We start from the raw sequence: 19513 nt of genomic DNA on the forward strand, positions 1-19513 counted from the left end.
CCAGCTGCAGGGGGGATCGAAGAAGGTACTACCCAAAAAGTTGGCATAGTACTGACGGTATCGCGGATGGTGCACGAGAAAAGTACAACGATCTTGCAGAAACGTCCAAAAATCAAGAACACTTTTATCACCTTCATGGAGCAAAGAAGAGATCGAGAGGCCTTTTATCCAGATCACAGCGTTGGTACGTGGGAACAGAAGAGATTGCGGTGTAATGGCATGGGGAGCCGTACGTAGAAGAAAGGCAAGCATCTTCTGAATCAGCTGCCACACCTCTGCAGAAGATCCACACATCAGTCGATGTTCGTCCGTACCCTGGATGAGGATGCTGCGGAGATTCTCACAGCGACAATTACGTCTGATGACGTCGCCGATGCTCTTCATAATGGTGCAGCGAATAAAGCTCCAGATCCAGAGGACGCAGCGGCGTTTCTGTCATTTTCATGGCACGCAGACGAAGTTGTGTCATGTATTTTCCATTGACGACCAGACACCAGGTCGTGTGAGCGCTCGTGTCGAGGAGGATATGGTGCACAGAACGACAAATGGTTCAAATAGCTCTGAGCACTATGGGACTTAACATCTGTGGTCATCAGTCCCCTAGAACTTAGAACTACTTAAACCTAACTAACCTAAGGACATCACACACATCCATGCCCGAGTCAGGATTCGAACCTGCGACCGTAGCAGTCTCGCGGTTCCGGACTGCGCGCCTAGAACCGCCAGACCATCGCGGCTGGCACAGAACGACAAAGCACGGGTCATGCGATCGTAGGATCTCGGCTGTCCACTACATTCCTAGTATGATTTCTCATCATTAGGCAGTAAACATCACGTGCGGTAAGGTTTCTGGTACTAGGCAAGTCGGCATGGACATAACTGAATTCGATGAAAGTCCTGACATGCGAGAGCGAGGAAGAAATATGGGTTCCAGCAACAGTTGCCTCTAGAGAGGGAGGGGCCACATCGTCAATCAGGCTTCCCGATAATCCGGTTCGGGGCGGGTCCACGACTTAACCATCGTACTTACATAAAACGCAGCTGCTCTCGCTTGGACGTTGACAAGGCCGAGGCCGCTATCTCGAGGAGGAAGTGTCAACGTGTCGTAGCGGACTTTGAGGATAAGACCGACGCTCACAAAGTAGCCGAACGCCGCCTGAAGTCTGTGTGCCATTGCCTTTGGCATCGGTAAAATCTGTCCTAAATGGGGCAGTCGCGAGACTAGATGAGTGTTAACAAAATCCACCCTTTGTAACATGTCCAATGCTCTCAGGAGGTTGCCACGAACGTTCGCGCGGATAGCTTGAAGCAGGCGTTTATAGTTAAATGCGCTGTATATCAAGCGTGAAGGTGATCCCCAAACATTTGAGCTTGTCCACTAATGGCAATGGAGTCACACTCTCTGCTGGAAGACCTCTACCGACGGACATAGCACTAGGTTTCTTCAGGTTCATACGGCTGCCCGCAGCAGTCCCGTACTGGTCGATCCATGCCAGTGTCTCTCGCACTTCATCCTCCGATAAAACCAAGAACACTACGTCATCTGCATAGGCGCGGCAGATTGAAGCATTCCCCCTCATTGTTATCCCTATGAACCGGCTCCTCAAACCGTGTAACAGTGGACAGACCGACCGCATGATATTAGTAGGACCCGCCACACGGCCATTGACCAGCACTCGCGACGTGGCACCTCGGAGGAGCCGCAAGACGATGTGTATAAACCTGTGGGGAAAGGCCATCCGTCTGAGTACATTTTCTAGAAAGGCGCGACTCACTCTATCAAAGACGTGGTCGAAGTCCACTGTCACTAAGGCACCGCGACGGCGGCAGGTCGTGGCCAGTGCTATGACGTCACGGTAATCGCTGAGTGTCGTCTGAATGTTACTGTCACCACCAAAGCACGTTTGATCCAGAGAGATGGCGCGCCGAAGGCGACCGGCAAGAATCCGGGTAAAAATCTTGAAGTCACAATAATGCCCAACTCCCCGACCTCCCAATGGCTTGGGGGCCGGGATAAGCAAGCCTTCTACGAATTCGGGCGGGAGGGGAAGGTCAGGGTTCATCAGTTCTTCAGACATCGCAGTCCAGCGTGATCCCATGATGTCGTGGAATGTGCGGTAAAACTCCAGCGGGAACCCATCTGGATTTGGGTCTTTATTCGCTGCACCATTATGAAGAGCACCGGCGGCGTCATCAGACGTACTTGTCGCTGTGAGAATCTCCGCAGCAGCCTCATCCAACTGGTTGTAGTGATCCACAAAGGCTTTTACAATGTCATTCTGGGACGTCAATCGACGACCATCTGGCATGTCGAGGGCGTTGACCAGCTTTCTCCGATACCGCTGCTTCTCTCGGATAATATGATGCATAGACGGGGGCTCTCCTAGTACACAATCGTGACATATTGAGCGTATTATTGTGCCTTCAAGGCGGTGACGCATAAGAGAAATTATCTTCGCCTTAATACGTTGAATTTCAACCTGTCGTTGAACAGAAGGGGCATGGTTTGAGAGTTCCCGGAGAACTGTGAAATAGTATTACATGGTATGTCGTTGCCACAGCATTTAGTCACGACCGTAATTCATCATCGATCGACGTAAAGCAGGATCGGTGCAGTCGAGCCACCACAGGAGTGTTGAAGGATACGCTGGAAGGCGTCTCACACAGTTGTTCCACGTCGTTTCTACGACCTGCCTGCATTCCGGATCCTTGAGATGGGCGACATCCAGCTTCCACAGGCCTCGACCGCACCACACCATCTGCCTCTGGAGCGAAACAGTGCAAATGTAGGCGACATGGTCGGAAAAGGCGGTAGGCCATAACTCAGCGTCGAGCGCGGCAGTTACGAGTCCTTGGGAAACGGAGACACGGTCAAGACGACTTGCTGAATGGCTGGTGACGTACGTATATCCAGGCCGATCACCGTGCACGCGGTCCCAAGTGTCGGTGAGGTTCAGTTCATGCACGAGCAGCTTGAGTTCCTGGCATGTGGTGAAATGGGGATGTTGGTCCTTCTGGGATAACACACAATTGAAGTCGCCACCAAGAATAATATGGCAATAGCGACCGACAAACAAAGGAGCGACCTGTTCTGAATAAAATCGCGACCGTTCCCGTCGCTTGGCCGTGCCCGAGGGAGCATAAACATTGATCTACATCTACATCTACATCTACATTGATACTCCGCAAGCCACCCAACGGTGTGTGTCGGAGGGCACTTTACGTGCCACTGTCATTACCTCCCTTTCCTGTTCCAGTCGCGTATGGTTCGCGGGAAGAACGACTGTCTGAAAGCCTCCGTGCGCGCTCTAATCTCTCTAATTTTACATTCGTGATCTCCTGGGGAGGTATAAGTAGGGGGAAGCAATATATTCGATACCTCATCCAGAAACGCACCCTCTCGAAACCTGGACAGCAAGCTACACCGCGATGCAGAGCGCCTCTCTTGCAGAGTCTGCCACTTGAGTTTATTAAACATCTCCGTAACGCTATCACGGTTACCAAATAACCCGGTGACGAAACGCGCCGCTCTTCTTTGGATCATTTCTATCTCCTCCGTCAACCCGACCTGGTACGGATCCCACACTGATGAGCAATACTCAAGTATAGGTCGAACGAGTGTTTTGTAAGCCACCTCCTTTGTTGATGGACTACATTTTCTAAGCACTCTCCCAATGAATCTCAACCTGGTACCCGCCTTACCAACAATTAATTTTATATGATCATTCCACTTCAAATCGTTCCGTACGCATACTCCCAGATATTTTACAGAAGTAACTGCTACCAGTGTTTGTTCCGCTATCATATAATCATACAATAAAGGATCCTTCTTTCTATGTATTCGCAATACATTACATTTGTCTATGTTAAGGGTCAGTTGCCACTCCCTGCACCAAGTGCCTATCCGCTGCAGATCTTCCTGTATTTCGCTACAATTTTCTAATGCAGCAAATTCTCTGTATACTACAGCATCATCCGCGAAAAGCCGCATGGAACTTCCGACACTATCTACTAAGTCATTTATATATATTGTGAAAAGCAATGGTCCCATAACATTCCCCTGTGGCACGCCAGAGGTTACTTTAACGTCTGTAGACGTCTCTCCATTGATAACAACATGCTGTGTTCTGTTTGCTAAAAACTCTTCAATCCAGCCACACAGCTGGTCTGATATTCCGTAGGCTCTTACTTTGTTTATCAGGCGACAGTGCGGAACTTTTCAAAATGGTTCAAATGGCTCTGAGCACTATGGGACTTAACATCTATGGTCATCAGTCCCCTAGAACTTAGAACTACTTAAACCTAAGTAACCTAAGGACATCACACAACACCCAGCCATCACGAGGCAGAGAAAATCCCTGACCCCGCCGGGAATCGAACCCGGGAACCCGGGCGTGGGAAGCGAGAACGCTACCGCACGACCACGAGATGCGGGCTGCGGAACTGTATCGAACGCCTTCCGGAAGTCAAGAAAAATAGCATCTACCTGGGAGCCTGTATCTAATATTTTCTGGGTCTCATGAACAAATAAGGCGAGTTGGGTCTCACACGATCGCTGTTTCCGGAATCCATGTTGATTCCTACATAGTAGATTCTGGGTTTCCAGAAATGACATGATACGCGAGCAAAAAACATGTTCTAAAATTCTACCAGAGATCGACGTAAGAGATATAGGTCTATAGTTTTGCGCATCTGCTCGACGACCCTTCTTGAAGACTGGGACAATCTGTGCTCTTTTCCAATCATTTGGAACCCTCCGTTCCTCTAGAGACTTGCGGTACACGGCTGTTAGAAGGGAGGCAAGTTCTTTCGCGTACTCTGTGTAGAATCGAATTGGTATCCCGTCAGGTCCAGTGGACTTTCCTCTATTGAGTGATTCCAGTTGCTTTTCTATTCCTTGGACACTTATTTCGATGTCAGCCATTTTTTCGTTTGTGCGAGGATTTAGAGAAGGAACTGCAGTGCGGTCTTCCTCTGTGAAACAGCTTTGGAAAAAGGTGTTTAGTATTTCAGCTTTACGCGTGTCATCCTCTGTTTCAATGCCATCATCATCCCGTAGTGTCTGGATATGCTGTTTCGAGCCACTTACTGATTTAACGTAAGACCAGAACTTCCTAGGATTTTCTGTCAAGTCGGTACATAGAATTTTACTTTCGAATTCAATGAACGCTTCACGCATAGCCCTCCTTACGCTAACTTTGACATCGTTTAGCTTCTGTTTGTCTGAGAGGTTTTGGCTGCGTTTAAACTTGGAGTGGAGCTCTCTTTGCTTTCGCAGTAGTTTCCTAACTTTGTTGTTGTACCACGGTGGGTTTTTCCCGTCCCTCACAGTTTTACTCGGCACGTACCTGTCTAAAACGCATTTTACGATTGCCTTGAACTTTTTCCATAAACACTCAACATTGTCAGTGTCGGAACAGAAATTTTCGTTTTGATCTGTTAGGTAGTCTGAAATCTGCCTTCTATTACTCTTGCTAAACAGATAAACCTTCCTCCCTTTTTTTATATTCCTATTAACTTCCATATTCAGGGATGCTGCAACGGCCTTATGATCACTGATTCCCTGTTCTGTACATACAGAGTCGAAAAGTTCGGGTCTGTTTGTTATCAGTAGGTCCAAGATGTTATCTCCACGAGTCGGTTCTCTGTTTAATTGCTCGAGGTAATTTTCGGATAGTGCACTCAGTATAATGTCACTCGATGCTCTGTCCCTACCACCCGTCCTAAACATCTGAGTGTCCCAGTCTATATCTGGTAAATTGAAATCTCCACCTAAGACTATAACATGCTGAGAAAATTTATGTGAAATGTATTCCAAATTTTCTCTCAGTTGTTCTGCCACTAATGCTGTTGAGTCGGGAGGTCGGTAAAAGGAGCCAATTATTAACCTAGTTCGGTTGTTTAGTGTAACCTCCATCCATAATAATTCACAGGAACTATCCACTTCTACTTCCCTACAGGATAAACTACTACTAACAGCGACGAACACTCCACCACCGGTTGCATGCAATCTATCCTTTCTAAACACCGTCTGTACCTTTGTAAAAATTTCGGCAGAATTTATCTCTGGCTTAAGCCAGCTTTCTGTACCTATAACGATTTCAGCTTCGGTGCTTTCTATCAGCGCTTGAAGTTCTGGTACTTTACCAACGCAGCTTCGACAGTTGACAATTACAATACCGATTGCTGCTTGGTCCCCGCATGTCCTGACTTTGCCCCACACCCGTTGAGGCTGTTGCCCTTTCTGTACTTGCCCAAGGCCATCTAACCTAAAAAACCGCCCAGCCCACGCCACACAACCCCTGCTACCCGTGTAGCCGCTTGTTGCGTGTAGTGGACTCCTGACCTATCCAGCGGAACCCGAAACCCCACCACCCTATGGCGCAAGTCGAGGAATCTGCAGCCCACACGGTCGCAGAACCGTCTCAGCCTCTGATTCAGACCCTCCACTCGGCTCTGTACCAAAGGTCCGCAGTCAGTCCTGTCGACGATGCTGCAGATGGTGAGCTCTGCTTTCATCCCGCTAGCGAGACTGGCAGTCTTCACCAAAAGGTGAAGTAGGACACCGTGGAAAGTCACAGCAAGACCCCTAGCCGATGGTAGGTAAATCACGTCGTCTACCTCAATGCCTTCCTTTTTAAGAATAGCTGTCCCACTGCCTCCGTCAGCACACGGCGTGAGGTAGGATACATAGCCATAGATATTAGGAAACGTCGCCAGGCGAACTTTCTGCAAAAGGGCAACATCGAGGTCCGACGCCCTCAACATTTCACGGAGCAATTGTAGTTTGACAGGGGTGCCAATGGTGTTGACATTGATGGAGTCAATCCTGTAAGCTTGTCGTAGAATTGGGACCACTGGGACGCTCATGGAGGCACGAAGAGCAGCAGCGAACAGGGATGTTGTCCCTGTAGGCTGCACACTCCCATCCAGCAACCATGTCGATTAGCAGTCGTGGGTTGGAGCAGCAGCATTCGCTGCTGTCTCAACGGTGGGTGTTTCGTCGTCTACATCGTCAGACTACGCAAAAGTGCGTGGATGGTGCGCGTCCGGTGGAGTATCTGTGGAGTCCGAAGGCGGCGTCACGTCAGCGGTGGATGAGTGGTGCTGGCTCAGCTGCAGTTCAACGTCCATAGGTACAGCGCCTGGTGCATGCAGAGATGGTTGTACCTCCGACGGGGTGCAGACTGATGCTTCCATGGGGGCAACATCTTGATAGGTGTGATCCTCATCGTCTTGAGACTGCGTCCTGCAGGTGTCAGACGAGGTGATCCGCCGTTTCCGACGTCTCTTCGGCGACCGTTGCTTGCGCACATGATCTTCAGTGTCCGAAGACGCCTGGGAATCCGGATGTTCTGGCAGAAAAGCATCGGTATGCACAACCATGGAGTCAAGGGCCGTACCCTGTCCCAGAGGTTGCTCACCAATGCACAGGTCGGGAGGAGGAGGCAAAGGCGCCGTTCCTTCGGCAACAGTCTGAGTCATTAGCGGAGACAACGATGTGGCAGTAGTAGGAGCCTGTGGTGATCGCGGTCGGGGGTCGTTATGGAGAACTTCGACAATCGTCAGCGGTCGTGGTCGGCAGGTCCCCAGGCGGTAACTGTGTGACTCTGCGTTGCAGACAGCTGGAACGGATGTGTCCTTCTTTGCCACATCCCGAGAATCTCTTTGGCTGGCCATCATAAATAATAACTGCATGGCAGCCACCAATATATAAGTAGGACGGCACATATTTGGTTAGCTCTATGTGGATCTGTCGTACTCCATTGAGAAACAAGTATGTTGTGAACTGAACCCACTTTTCAGCTGTATGACTAATCACCTTTCCATATGGGCGGAATGTAGATACCACTACCTCTCAAGGCACCTCGAAAGGGAGTTCAAATACACGTATCGTCCGCAGTCCAAATACCGCATGTTCCATCGTTACGTCACCGATGTGTCCATCAGAGTGACGGAACTTAAGACCACGTCGAGTTGCACTTAGAATTTTGTCACATATGTCTTCGTTAACCAATACGTATACCACACTGCTCACTATAGACAGGTGGATGCCAACAAGATAGTTGCAATCAATCTTGACTTCATCTCTGATAAACTGTTCGATTTCCAGTGCTTTTGGTCAGGCATATTCAGGTGCAAAGCTAATCTTCAGTGTCGATTTTCTGTAAGCATAAGCCATTCTCTGTCGAAGAAAAGATTGTGCGCGAAGACGGCAGAATCACGTAAACAACTCTGCGAGCGAGCTGCGCGGCGAGGACGTAAACAAGACGTCCGTGCCGCTAGCGTGCCGAAAGGCGACTGACAGGGATGAAATGATGATGGTTAGGACCACACAACACCCAGTCCCTGAGCGGGAAGGATCTCTGACCCAGCCGAGAACCGAACCCGGACCCTTAGGATTGACCTTCTGTCGCGCTGACCACTCAGCTACTGGGGCGTGCATCGCATAAATGGCAAAATGTAAGATATTGTGGTAAGAGATAGAAGAGTGGAAAATCAGCTAAAATCACTCAACAGTGTACGAAAATCTGGACCTGGTGAGATACTTGTGAGATTTTACAGAGGCTCAGCGAAGAAAACTGTGCTACTTCTATCAGCGGTTCATCACAGGTCGCCGAGTAATTGGAAAATAGCGCAGGCCATATTCTAGAAGTGTCCTCAGACATATGCACATAGTTTTAGACCTACACTGTCGATCCAAGACATTATGACCACTGCCACCACGAGGCTGAATGACGCCTGGTAACGTCGCAGGCACGTAACGTGGTAAGGAAAGTACACTGTCCAGTCATATTGATGTCAACGTGCATATGTCACTCACAGAAAGCAGGCTACAGCACTAGCAATGAAGGGGACGTAAAGCGTGTTGGGGGATGCGGCCAACAATGCAGTTGTTTTTTTGAAAGATTTCATGATGTCTTCAGCTGCCGTTGTTTTTGTTTCAAGTGCGATTGTATAATTTCGGCCTTAGGCCATTTAAAGATATCTAAAACGAAAGCATTATGCATTGGATACATTAGTGACACTTGTGATTTTGATGTAGGAACAAGTTGTATCTATAGATATACTACGTGCATTATAACTTACTTTTTATGCCATGTATGTCGTTGCTCCTATGATTCCATGTTATGATCATAAAATAAATCCGAGATGTTTTACGCTATTTTAGGAGCACTTTACTTTCGAGCAGTCGTTGCAACGCTCTTATATAGAAGGCCCATGTATTAACTAGGAAAATTATAATTATTTTACAGAAATTTGTTAATTATCCTGCGCATTGTTTTGTTCTCAATTATGTTTAATTATGGCTCATCATTTGTGTAAATATGACGGTATGTAATTTCTTTAAAATAACTTATTGTGGTCGAACGTCATTGTTGGATAGTTGGTACCAAGACCTTACATATGAACTCTCTCACAGTACTCTATTGAAACAGTACTGAAAACTGAGAGTCGAGTAAAAACTCCTTTATGGTTGCGTGGTGTTTCGCATTACAATCATTTTTATAAATGAATATAGCGATAATTTTACATTCTATAGTTCTGTAATGCCTCGTCGTAAAACTGGTGAAAAGTAGTCTAGTAATTTCCCATGTCGCTGGTCTTTTTGCTCATTTAAAACTCTATCTTACTGATCTTTTAGATCTATGTAAATTTCAATTTCTTCCGTTACATCCATGATTTTTCCTTTCTGTAACTTATGTAGTATTTGAAGTGATCCATTTATATTAGGTATTTTGTGGTTGGTGCCTTTGAAGTGAGCAACAAATGTGAATTGGTTATTTTCGCTTATTGTCGTGTGCTCTTTAAATTGTGTACTAGCTTTCGTTCCTGTTCGTCCAATGTAAAATTCTGGGCATTCTTCACAGTTAACTTTGTAGATTCCTGATTGTGAAACGGATCTGATTTACGTGGTAAGTGTCTCAATAATCGTTGTAGATCGTTAGTGGTTCTGTAATTGGTGTATAATTTTGCTTTCTTGAAACATCGAGCAATTTTGTCGGAAATAATACCTGGATATGGCCATACAAGAACTTTATTTTTCTGTGGTTCGTTTTTGTCTTTGGTTAAAGTTATTTCATCTATGGGACTGGCATCTGTTTGATTGGTTTTCTTTTTGAATAATGTGTCTAAGCTTTAAGTATAACCATTTCTTATAGCTACATTTTGGAGAAGATTTAGTTCTTTCTCATTTTTTTCTTTTTTCAGCGATAGGCTGTTTAGTCTGTGTAACATAGAATGAAAATCTGCAAACTTGTGTGCTCTCGGGTGGCATCACTGGTTGTGGATAACTACGACAGACAAAATTATCCATAATTATAAAAAGAACGGCAGATGAAGGCATCATGAAATCTTTCAAAAAATTCATCGCAGCTGCGTATCCTATCGCATTGGAAATTATAGTGTAGTCGTTATCGTGATGCGGAAACGGAGCGATTTACCTGACGTTCAAAAGGGCATGATCATTGGCTTTCGCCCCAAGGGTGGAGACATTTCCGAAACGACAAAGTGTTCAGTTGCCTCCGTGGTTGACGTATGCCCTATATGGCAAAATGGCGCTATCCAAAACCGGCGCAGAGACAATTGTGGTACACGGCGGGCCATAGATGGCAGGGGCGAACGACAACTACGGAGATTTGTACGAGCCAACAGACGAGTAACTATTAAGCAGCTGAGCTCCCAGACGAACGAAGGGGCTACCAACAGTGTCTCCTTAACCACCGTTCAGCGAACGTTGCTGCGTGTGGGCTTCCACAGCAGGCGTCCTTTTCCTGCACCCATGCTGACTGCTGTTCAAAAACGGTTCAAATGGCTCTGAGCACTATGGGACTTAACTTCTGAGGTCATCAGTCCCCTAGACTTAGAACTACTTAAACCTAACTAACCTAAGGACATCACACACATCCATGCCCGAGGCAGGATTCGAAGCTGCGACCTATAGCATGTAAGTACGAAGTGTGCTATTACATGAAATATGCGTGTGGAATAAAGTACTGTTATAATTTTTAAATTTTCTTACATACCTGCAGTCGCACAGTTCCAGACTGTAGCGCCTAGAACCGCTCGGCCACCCCGGCCGGCGCTGACTGCTGTTCATCGCCGACGAAGGCTGCAATTTGCACGCCAGTACCGCAACTGAAGATCCACTGGATGATAACAGATGGCCTTTTCAGATGAATCATGTTTTATTCTCCGTCGGACGGATGGGCGTTGGCTGGTACGGCGTGAAACGTCTGAAAGCAAATACGTTGCACACAAGAGGGAGCGTTACAGTCTGGAGACTGATTGGCATTCCCTGGGTGATCCTGTTATTCCGGAAGATACAACGGACCAACACAAGTATGTATCTATCCTTGGGGACCATATCCACCCTTACACGAAGTTCGTTTATTCCTCGTCACTATGGCATCTACCAGCAGGACAATGTAACGTGTCACATAGCTCGCAGTGTACATACGTAATTCGAAGAGAATTAGGATGAGTTTCCGTACTCCTCTGGCCACAAAATTCCCCGGATTTAAATCCAATTAAGAATCTGTGGGAACACCTTGTGACACTTGAGCGGTGGCCATTGTATTCGGCAATGGCAACTCTCACTTATATTGTTAATAATGTAACAATATTTAATGCGACCTATCGTCGTGTTCTTCTGAGAACACGAGTTTGATCGTAATAATCATTTTTTGTTCGTAAACATATCATTTATTTTACTTAGCACAGACTTACTGTCGGTGTCTCCAAACCAACACCAAGCTATGAAAGAATGACCAGCGGAATCGAACTGTTTTTATTGATTGAATAAGTTAAGAATGCCCACTGTTTCCTATATTTCCTTATCCTAATGAGTCCACAGCAGAAGGGAGAAAGAAATGAATGTATGAAAGTAGTTGCAGGGAGAATGTTTGGGGAGAGAACAAGGATCGAACGATATTCAGCGATTGTGGGTGTACGATATGGAACAACTAGTCGATCGGCACGATTATGGAAGCTAAGACTGGTTTGAGCAATTACCAGACAGCGCCAGGCAACAGGCTGTACTACGCATGCGCAGCTACGATGACGTAGGCAGCCCGTGCTTGGTACTTGCTCTGCTCATACGCTTTTCGTCGCCTTTCTGGTGGAATTTCGTGGTGGGGCATCACGTGACCATGTGCAGCCCTGCAGCATGTTGTTGAGAGGACATCCACTGTTGGGCCAGTGGCCGATTCTCCGGCAAGGTCCCGACAGTCACAGAGGGCGGGCCTATTAGTTATAGGGAGCTCCAACGTTAGGCGGGTTATGGAGCCCCTCAGGAAAATAGCGGGTAGGTCGGGGAAGAATGCCAGTGTGCACTCGGTGTGCTTGCCGGGGGGTCTCGTCCGTAATGTGGAGGAGGCCCTTCCGGCAGCTATTGAACGCACTGGGTGTGACCGGCTGCAGATAGTAGCACATGTCGGAACGAATGACGCCTGCCGCTTGGGTTCTGAGGCCATCCTTGGTTCCTCCCGGCGGCTGGCTGATTTGGTGAAGACAACCAGCATCGCACGCGGAGTGCAAGCTGAGCTTAATATCTGCAGCATAGTGCCCAGAGTCGATCGCGGTCCTCTGGTTTGGAGCCGTGTGGAGGGTCTAAACCAGAGGCTCAGACGACTCTGCGACTATAATGGTTGCAAATTCATCGACCTCCGTTATTGGGTGGAGAACTGTAGGGCCCCCCTAGACAGGTCAGGCGTGCACTACACACCGGAAGCAGCTACTAGGGTAGCAGAGTACGTGTGGCGTGCACACGGGGGTTTTTTAGGTTAGAGGGACCCCCCCTTGGGCGAAACGATAAAATACCTGACGGCTTACCAGAGAGGACATTATCATCGTTGATAAAGAACGTCCGTCCTCAGAGACCAAAAACAGGAAAAGTTAACGTAATATTGGTAAACTGCAGGAGTATCCAGGGCAAGGTTCCTGAATTAGTATCTCTTATTGAAGGAAATAGTGCGCATATAGTATTAGGAACGGAAAGTTGGTTAAAACCGGAAGTGAACAGTAACGAAATCCTAGACACAGAATGGAATATATACCGCAAGGATAGGATAAACGCCAATGGTGGAGGAGTATTTATAGCAGTAAAGAATTCAATAATATCCAGTGAAGTTATTAGCGAATGCGAATGTGAAATAATCTGGGTTAAGTTAAGTATCAAAGGTGGGTCAGATATGATAGTCGGATGCTTCTATAGACCACCTGCATCAGCAACCGTAGTAGTTGAGCGCCTCAGAGAGAACCTGCAGAACGTCGTGAAGAAGTTTCGTGATCATACTATTGTAATAGGGGGAGACTTCAATCTACCAGGTATAGAATGGGATAGTCACACAATCAGAACTGGAGCCAGGGACAGAGACTCATGTGACATTATCCTGACTGCCTTGTCCGAGAATTACTTCGAGCAGATAGTTAGAGAACCAACTCGTGAAGCTAACGTTTTAGACCTCATAGCAACAAATAGACCGGAACTTTTCGACTCCGTGAATGTAGAAGAGGGTATCAGTGATCATAAGTCAGTGGTTGCATCAATGACTACAAGTGTAATAAGAAATGCCAAGAAAGGAAGGAAAATATATTTGCTTAACAAGAGTGATAGGGCACAAATCGCAGAATATCTGAGTGACCACCATCAAACGTTCATTTCTGAGGAAGAGGATGTGGAACAAAAATGGAAAAAATTCAGAAACATCGTCCAGTACGCCTTAGATAAGTTCGTACCGACTAAGGTCCAAAGCGAGGGGAAAGATCCACCGTGGTATAACAATCATGTACGAAAGGTACTACGGAAACAAAGAAAGCTTCATCATAGGTATAAGAGTAGTCGAATCATAGCTGATAAGGAAAAGCTGAACGAAGCGAAAAAGAGCGTAAAGAGAGCAATGAGAGAAGCATTCAACGAATTCGAACATAAAACATTGGCAAACAATCTAAACAAGAACCCTAAAAAGTTTTGGTCATATGTAAAATCGGTAAGCGGATCTAAATCCCCTATTCAGTCACTCGTTGACCACGATGGCACCGAAACAGAGGACGACCGAAGAAAGGCAGAAATACTGAATTCAGTGTTCCGAAACTGTTTCACTGCGGAAAATCGTAACACGGTCCCTGACTTCAGCCGTCGCACGGACGCCAAAATGGAAAATATTGAAATAAACGATATCGGAATTGAAAAACAACTGCTATCACTTAGTAGCGGAAAAGCATCCGGACCAGACGAGATACCCTTAAGATTCTACAGTGATTATGCTAAAGAACTTGCCCCCTTTCTATCAGCAATTTATCGTAGATCGCTGGAAGAACGTAAAGTACCTAGCGACTGGAAGAAAGCGCAGGTCGTTCCCATTTTCAAGAAGGGTCATAAATCAGATGCGAATAATTATAGGCCTATTTCGCTTACGTCAATCTGTTGTAGAATAATGGAACATGTTTTGTGTTCTCGTATTATGACGTTCTTAGATAATACAAATCTCCTTCATCATAACCAACATGGATTCCGCAAACAGAGATCATGTGAAACTCAGCTCGCCCTATTTGCCCAAGAAATTCACAGTGCCGTAGACACTGGCGAGCAGATTGATGCCGTATTCCTGGACTTCAGGAAGGCATTTGATACGGTTCCGCACTTACGTTTAGTGAAAAAAATACGAGCTTACGGAATATCGGACCAGGTTTGTGATTGGATTCAGGATTTCCTAGAAGAAAGAACACAACATGTCATTCTTAACGGTTCAAAATCTGCAGATGTAGAGGTAATTTCGGGAGTACCGCAGGGAAGCGTGATAGGACCTTTATTGTTTACAATATACATAAATGACTTAGTTGACAACATCGGTAGCTCCGTGAGGCTATTTGCAGATGACACGGTTGTCTACAAGAAAGTAGCAACATCAGAAGACTCGTACGTACTCCAGGAGGACCTGCAGAGGATTAATGCATGGTGCGACAGCTGGCAGCTTTCCCTAAACGTAGATAAATGTAATATAATGCGCATACATAGGGGCAGAAATCCATTCCAGTACGATTATGCCATAGGTGGTAAATCATTGGAAGCGGTAACGACCGTAAAATACTTAGGAGTTACTATCCGGAGCGATCTGAAGTGGAATGATCACATAAAACAAATAGTGGGAAAAGCAGGCGCCAGGTTGAGATTCATAGGAAGAATTCTAAGAAAATGTGACTCATCGACGAAAGAAGTAGCTTACAAAACGCTTGTTCGTCCGATTCTTGAGTATTGCTCATCAGTATGGCACCCTTACCAGGTTGGATTAATAGAAGAGATAGACATGATCCAGCGAAAAGCAGCGCGATTCGTCATGGGGACATTTAGTCAGCGCGAGAGCGTTACGGAGATGCTGAACAAGCTCCAGTGGCGGACACTTCAAGAAAGGCGTTACGCAATACGGAGAGGTTTATTATCGAAATTACGAGAGAGCACATTCCGGGAAGAGATGGGCAACATATTACTACCGCCCACATATATCTCGCGTAATGATCACAACGAAAAGATCCGAGAAATTAGAGCAAATACGGAGACTTACAAGCAGTCGTTCTTCCCACGCACAATTCGTGAATGGAACAGGGAAGGGGGGATCAGATAGTGGTACAATAAGTACCCTCCGCCACACACCGTAAGGTGGCTCGCGGAGTATAGATGTAGATGTAGATGTAGATCATATCCCACCCAGATAAAGGATGCAAATAAGGAAGCAGTTCTTCGCAAAATATCATTTCAAAATTAGACTCCACAGCTCGAAGTACCATAACATTTTGCAATGGGGTGAATTAATTTGACAGATTTCTTTTTTTAAAATTCGTACTCTGCAATATTGTTATGTAGCATTTCCAACAGGTTTACATCTACACAGCACTGCAGAAAGCTAGTAGGATGGAATATAAATTTCTTGCAAAATAAATAAATAAATGAAAGTTTCTTGTATAGGTTACACCAGAATAAAGGACTATAAATTTCATGACTATTTCAAAATGCGCCAAAAATTAACAAGGTTGTCTGTGAGGCAAACAAACTGTACAACTGACAGTTTATATTCTACTCTAGGATTAAATATGAAGCCATGTGCGGAGTTAAAACGATAAAACACGGATGCTGCCAGTCTACAATTTACCATAGAATGGCATTCTATAAATTTAAGACGTAAACACAAATTAAGGAATAACTTCAGGCCTAGAGGAAGTACTAGACAAGTGCCTTGTGATCGAAAAACACTTTCACAGAAGGCAGATTTGTAAAATTCTGTGTTGTGTGATGTCCTTAGGTTAGTTAGGTTTAAGTAGTTCTAAGTTCTAGGGGACTGATGACCATAGATGTTAAGTCCTGTAGTGCTCAGAGCCATTTTTTTTTGTAAAATTCTGTTACAGCTGTCATTATATTTGAAACAAAATATTTGGTTCAAAACTACCGACCAAATTTGCCTACTTAGTCAGCTTCAAGTAAATGTTTACGTATGTTTGTACGTATATAGCATTAAGAGATCTTACAGTGTCATAAAAGGAAAAGGACATCAGAGACTACTCCAGCCAGAATCGGAATTTCATAAACCACAGAAAAATTTTTCATTCCGCTCTAACTGCACATTTCTATGTCCAGATGCACTCTGGAGTACCTGATATTCAGCTTTTCATGTGGTTTTCGTAATATCAGTTTTCTCGGAGGTCCAGTACTGTATTCTCATGTTTGGTTATTTATTATGGTATAATGTCATTCGTCCCAGAAAATGAAAATTTGCACTTGAAATTGAACAAAGTTGAAAGTATCCAATAGTGCGGAATGAAACACTTTGTTTCAAATAAACTAACTGCCTCAGCGGAAAAAAATTAATAGAAGCAAATTTCTCTACAAAACAGACAGAAATAGCTTCATTAAGACATCAATGGTTGATTGCAAATAACGTGGAAATAATATAAAATCAGAAAATTGAAACTACTAACTTATTTTGGTCTTTGATGGTTATGAGAATGTATATCAATTCACTCGATGGCTCCCGGCATCTATTTTGATTTCATGTGATGTGGGAGATGTAAACGAAGAGACCAGCAATATTACGAATACACGAAACATATACACTGGTCACGTGGGGAAAGGATTTCCCCCCCCCCCCCCACTATAACTCAACTTGCTCTGCGAATGCGCGAATCTGGCAGCTTGGGCGTGCCAGAAAAATTTTTCCGGGTAGCATCTTGCTACTTGCTGCTACTGCTCATACGGCAAACAGCCACGCTTCAAGTAACCAGAAGCGGGAGGAAGGCACTGCTCATACGCGAATTCAGCTCTGCGCATGCGCACGAGCCCGCTGGCAACTGCTCATAGGAACCTGAAACTTCAGCCTATGGCTGTAGCGAGGTGTAGGAAGGTTGATTAGTCTGCAAAACTTACGTGTCAGTATTTGGGAGGAAAAGTGCGGGATCTTTCTCATTGTGTAGAAGAGACGTTTGACGGGCAACCTTACACCGGGGAAATTCTGAGCTGATGATTGGCTGGGAGCCGCCCCCACCATGAGCGGTCAGGCGAGCAGAACAGTAGCGTGGGTCAGAGTCGTGGAGCTGCTGCTGAAAACTTGGACGAGAGAGGACGCTTTTCTGAGATGGGTCGAGCGATGCTCGATTTGAGTGTGGGAAATGTGCTATATTTATGATTAATGGTTTCCCATTAGGTGAACAACCCTCTTTTTGCAGCTAGACGTAATGTAATATTAATATTTTGGGGGAACGAAATTTATTTAGGTAGGTAATGTGCAATAGTAGGTGGTGTAGAAATGTTGCTTTGCTTTGTGATAGTAATTCGCAAATTTGGGATTTTATAACAATCTCGCTGTGAATAGGTTAATCTTAATTTGTTGAGCAAGCAAGTTCATTAGGAAAAATGAAATATTTAAGTGCGTATGGCAATTCACTTTGTTTTACACCTGGCACTCACCATCTGGGGCTGATCAAGAATCTTACAACTACTGGAGGCACGATTGCTAGGGACCTATAGCATGTAAGTACGAAGTGTGCTATTACATGAAATATGCGTGTGGAATAAAGTACTGTTGTAATTTTTCAATTTTCTTATATAGCTGCGGTCTTGAAAGATTTAGTAACGTAGATCCTTTGTTAACGACACGTGGTATCTCGTGTGAAAGCGTGTGTCGAATTTTAGCGAACCAAGTGAAGATAATGCTTGCTTATTCATGTTTATTGGATTGCAGAGTCACGTGGGGAAATTTTCTGAATAATTAATATTGCAAAGCGGGGAAAGAGATTATTAAACTGATAATGTAGCCATGAACATTGGCTGCAACAAAGTAAGTAGTTCAACTTGAGTGTGTGTATTTTGTATGTGTAATTTGGGAACGGTTTTCATATTTCAATTGGTGAATTTGTGTCGGGAGTAGGCAGCAGTACAGTAGTGGCTATTAAAGTGAATGATCAAATAGGCGCGGAATTTATGTGTGATAATTTTGGTTTTCGGTGGGATAATTTCGAGCAGAAAATGGTTCTGAGCACAATGCGACTTAACTTCTGAGGTCATCAGTCGCCTAGAACTTAGAACTAATTAAACCTAACTAACCTAAGGACATCACTCACACCCATGCTCGAGGCAGGACTCGAACCTTCGACCGTAGCGGTCGCTCGGTTCCAGACTGTAGCGCCTAGAAGATAGTTACTAAATGGTGAATATCGAAACAGCTAATGGCTCGATCCTTACGTTTCTCCTGTGCATATGTTGGTGCAGTAATTGTGTATGCATGTCGCTTAATGGATACAGTTGTGGAATGTCCTTTTCTTCCGATCCAAAAGTGGGCATTTTTGGAAATAAGAGATACCATTCTGTAGGAGACCATAGTTTTACTAAAAAAGTCAGATGCGTTAACGATAAATTTAAATACAAAGCCAGATTCGTTAAATTCTACATTGTTAATAAGAAAGTCAGATGCATTTAATTTACATTGTGGAATCCGATGCAAATTTGATGGTGTGTAAAGATCAGATGCGTTAAGATTTGTTTAAAGGAGTGCAGTTTTTGTTCTTATAATAATCTGAAATGTTTAATGAATAAACCATTTCCTATACAAAATTCAAATTTGAGTCGGAACATGCTTTCTATAAGAGTAGACAAACCTTTCATTATTTTATTTTATTAGCTGTTAAAAAAAGAAATTTTTTAATAATTTTACTATATGTTGGAATGTCAATAATTGGGCGAAGCAGAAATGACATAGCTTTCAAGTTAGGGCATATATGCAAAGATCCCGCAAATAAATCCGTTGCGCGTAGTGTTCAACTGAAGTAGTAGAGGGAACCTTTCACACTCCATAATGGTTACTGCTGGAGTAGTTGCTCTTCGAAACAGCAATCCATACGAGCAAACCAACTGCGTCTTTTATCTGCGGTTACTCGGACTTCAGGTACTGCGGTTATACATGGCTCTCTTTAAAAATAATAGCTCGATTTAGTCATAGGGTCTAGACGCCCATGTCTCCTTTCATGC

This window comes from Schistocerca serialis, chromosome 3 (genome assembly GCF_023864345.2).
Source record: "Schistocerca serialis cubense isolate TAMUIC-IGC-003099 chromosome 3, iqSchSeri2.2, whole genome shotgun sequence".
NCBI classification, from domain to species: Eukaryota; Metazoa; Arthropoda; class Insecta; order Orthoptera; family Acrididae; genus Schistocerca; species Schistocerca serialis.